The following is a 4570-nucleotide window of genomic DNA, read 5'->3' on the forward strand; positions in this document are numbered from 1 at the left end:
GAGGGTATGGTCAAATCTCACCGCGAGACAAATCCCGAAGTTACTAGCCGAGGCATTCTCCAATGGGGATCATGCAAGTGGGGAGAAGGACGTCCACCACTGCCAGCACTGTCTGGAAATGAAGAGCGGAAGCCAACCGTGCCAAAGCTAAGTGAGCCCCTATTAGCAAGACAGGACTACTGGGTGAGCCCAGATAACTCCCCCATCAAGCAGACAAGAGACAAGCAAGGCCAAAGCGGGAGAGGATTGAAGAGTTAACCATGCCCCTAGGCAGGAACCATTGAGGGGGCAGAGGGGAGTGGGGGGGGCCCACGATAGTTGACATTGTATTGCCAAACTATGTGGGAGGAAAATAGGAGCGATCGAGCGTGCTGTACCAGAGGATCTTTTTTTTTTTTTTTTTTTTTTTATCATGTATTCATTGTTTAGGTACAAGAACTTGCATGCAGCGGTAGCTATGGCGTAAACAAAACCTTAATCCCAAAACAAATAATAATAAAAGAAACTAAACTAGTGTCTCCAATAAGTGCGAACAACCCATATCGCAAAGCGTATAAACAGCTAACTATAAAGGAAAATATTCAAACTAAACATAAAGAAATCCGACAAACAAGGAAACCAAAAAAGGTGTATCTTTACTCCATGGCTTAAGCCGAGGACGAAGAGCTGGGTGAGGAAGTGGGACTTGCGACAGGGTGGGCCCTCGAGGGGGAATCTCTGAGTGGAGGCATTTCCGGGAGGAAGCTGACCGAAGTGGCGGAGACGTAGGCAGATAGGCCGTGAAGCAGTTCCCGCGATGTCCAGATGGGTTCCCCTTTGTCCAGGCACTCGACTCCTAGGAGGTTGGTGTCTCTGGCTCTGTCGTGTGAGGGACATTCGAGAATGGTGTGATGGAAAGGCTCAGGCTCCTCCTCGCAGTAGGGGCATGTGTTGAGGGCATCTGGGTCTCTCCAGAAGTAGTGGCCAGCCAGGTAGCTCTTTCCTGACCTCATCTGGTGGATTCTGCCCGCTATGAATTTCCCCAATCCCATGAAGGGGTGGGGCGACAGAGTGGGCGAGTAGACATATCGTGGTGGTGGCGGATACTGTTTGATCTATACGTTTAGGAGGAACTGACGACAGCCTTTCTTAAGGGCTGAGAGAGGAGGATTGCCAGGGGCCTCAGGGGGGAGGGGGGAGGGGAGCATTGCAGGCGATGCTGGTAGGACCCTAGAAAGATGACCGACAAGCTTGCCCACATGATGGGCTATTGCATTGAGTGGGAGATGCCTCCTTACCGGAGGGGATGGCTCGGAGGTTTTTCAATTCAGGGGCCTGTAGCCCGGCATAAGCCCAACCGTCAAGGCGCGGTGGTCCTCCGGGAAGCAGTAAGAAGAGGTAGTAGGGAAGGAACAGTGTAGTTGTACAGTGGCTGGATTTCTTTCCGCGGGGAGGCACACTATCCTCAGTGCCACCAGGCACTGATGTTATTCAATAAGGCATTGTATCGGGGGAAGGGCCGACTCGCAGGTGAGGATATTGGTAGGGGTCTTGGAGAAGCAGTTTGTAACCCATCTCTGGACCTGTCTCCAAAAGATAGCAAGCCGGTCGGTCATAGTTGCAGAGGGTGAGAAGAGATCTGCACCGAAGAGGAGTATTGGTACAAGGAAGGAGGACGCTAGCCTGTAGCAGAGGAAGGGGGCGAGCCCCTTACCGGGACCTGACAGCCTCTTAAGCATGGAGCAGGCACCCTGGGCAAGTGCCAGACATTTCGAGAAGTAGGTGTTGGTAGCCCACCAGAGAGAACAAGAGCCCAGCTCAAACCAGTGGCCGAGCCAACAGACCACCCCAGAGGGGCGGAAAAGGAGTCCATCAAAGACGATTGGGACAGTGGAAGTGAGGTCCCTTTGTCTGGACATCCTCCAGTGTATGAGTTCAGTCTTGGATACAGAGAATGAGACTCCAAGACACCTACCCCTTTGAGTCAACATCTTGACTAGATGTTGGAGGCGCTGGACATTCCTTCTGTAGGAGTTAGATGTAACAGTCACCGCGAAGTCGTCCATGTAGAACAGGATTAACCCACGTGGTACCGGGAAGTGGAGGGATGAGATATAGATGATGAACAAAAGAGGTGATATTGGCAAGCCTTGTAGAGTACAAACCTGAACTGGTTTGAAGACCCTGGGCAATCCCTGGAAAACGAGACGGCATTGCCTCCATGTCAAGAAGTACCTAACCGAGGAGCAGAGGTATGGAGGTATGCCCCTCGAACGGAGCATATGGAAGAGGTCGTTCGGGGAGATATTGTTAAAGCCTCCCATGATATCAAGGAACAATGTGGACGCAACCAATTGGGGCCGTTGCAGCGTTTGAACTTCATGAGCCAGAGTCGTGCAGGTACTGTACCAGAAGACCTTTTTTTTCTTTTTTTTATAATCTTATTTATTTATCTATTTTAACAAAGGTAAGGCCGGGGGGTCATATCAGCTTACGCCATGTAGACCCGCACCTCCACCCCGTCTTGTTTTCAAGCAGTCAGAAGAAAAACCGTGACCCCAGAAAGGCTAATACCGGCAGCCAGGTGCCTGACCCTAAGGTCCCACGACTTGAGCGTAGAGGGGTCTCGCCTAGAGCCACCGATACCCGACCAGTCCTCGGTTTAAAAAACCCCCCCGCAAGTCTCCCACATGGCTATCTACAAACGGTAAAGACAGAAAGCCCAGAAACCTATCCTTCAAAGCAAGGAGAAACCTCCATCCCGACAGTATACCCCCCACCGAACAGAAGAAAACACAAACCAAAGTAACCCCAAACTAAAGGCCTAAACCAATCCCTCGCCTACAACAACCAGATACCAATCCAACCCGTGCCCCCTGCTTGAGACAAACCAATGGCCAGGCCTTGCCCGTGAAGTTGAAAAAAGGGAATAAGTTCGCCGTATAGGTGACATAAATGTATGTCTTGGGCATAAAGCCTACGGTTGCAAGCAGGAGAAACCGAAAGGACAGAGTGCGCGCTGTAAGCGAGAGGTATTAGCAGAACAAGAGCCCCAAGCGGTCTGTCCGGGAGGGCCGAGGAGCTGTCCAAAGCAGCAAAAGAGGGAGAGGTAGTAGGGTACCAGCTGACAGTAGTAGGGTACCAGCTGACGCGACCGAAGAGAAAAAAGGGAGGAAGGGCCAAGACCCCAGTGCAGACCCAACCGAAACTAAACCTGCCGTATTACTGCGTCTCTCATGTAGCCCCTTGTTTTCCGAGAGATAGCGTCACTTAGTGGAAGGGATCCTACTGGCGGTAGGGAGGCGGAAGGGCGAGGTGAGGAAGGCAACCAAACTTGAACCGAGCGACTAGGAGGGTATGGTCAAATCTCACCGCGAGACAGACCCCGAAGTTACTAGCCGAGGCATTCCCCAATGGGGATCGTGCAAGTGGGGAGAAGGACGTCTACCACTGCCAGTGCCATCCGGAAACGAAGAGAGGAAGCCGACCATGCCAAAGCTAAGCGAGCCCCTATTAGCAAGACAGGACTACTGGGCAAGCCCAGATATCTCCCCTATCAAGCAGACAAGTGACAAGCGCAGCCAAAGCGGGAGAGGATGAACGAGTTAACTGTGCTCCTAGGCAGGAACCATCAAGGGGGCAGAGGGGAGTAGGGGGGGCCTACGATAGTTGACATAGTGTTGTCAAACTATGTGGGAGGACAATAGGAGCGACGGAGCGTGTACTAGAGGACATTTTTTTTTTTTTTTTTTTATAATCATGTATTCATTATTTAGGTACAAGAACTCGCATGCAGCGGTAGCTATGGCGTAAACAAAACCTTAATCCCAAAGCCAACAACAACAAAAGAAACGAAACTAGTGCCTCCAATAAATGCGAACAACCCATATCGCAAAGCGCGTAAACAGCTAACTATAAAGGGAAATATTCAAACTCAACATAAAGAAATCCTACACTCAAGGAAGCTGAAAGAGTACTCTTCCACCAACTGCTTAGGCTGAAGGCGAGGAACCAAGTTAGGAAAAGGGGCTCCCGACTGGTCGGACCCCGGAGGGGGGGTGCCTAGGAGCAGGCATGTCCGGGGAGAAGTCAACTGAGGTGGCAGCTATGTATGCGGAAAGGCCGTGGAGCAGCTCCAGTGACGTCCAGATGGGTTCCCCTTCGCCAAGGCACTCGACACCTGGGAGGTGGGTGTCTCTGGCTCTTTTATGAGAGGGGCATACAAGAATGGCATAGTGGAAGGACTCAGGTTCTTCCTCGCAGTAGGGGCACGTATCGAGGGCATCTCGGTCTCTCCATGAGCGGTGGCCTGCCAGGTAACTCTTTCCTGACCTCATCTGGTAGATCCTACCCGCTATGAACTTCCTTAATCCCATAAAGGGGTGAGGTGACAGAGTGGGCAAGTAGATGTATTGGGGAGGAGGTGGGTATTGTTTGGTCCAAGTGTTTAGGAGGAACTGACGACAGGCTCTCTTGAGGGCTGGAAAAGGAGGGTTGCCAGGAGCCGTAGGTGACAATAGCTCAGGGAGGAGGACAGGCGATGCTGGTGGGACCCTAGAAAGATTACCGACAAGCTTGCCCACACAGTGGG

The sequence above is a fragment of the Tuber melanosporum genome (assembly GCF_000151645.1).
Source record: "Tuber melanosporum whole genome shotgun sequence assembly, scaffold_327, strain Mel28".
Taxonomy (NCBI): domain Eukaryota; kingdom Fungi; phylum Ascomycota; class Pezizomycetes; order Pezizales; family Tuberaceae; genus Tuber; species Tuber melanosporum.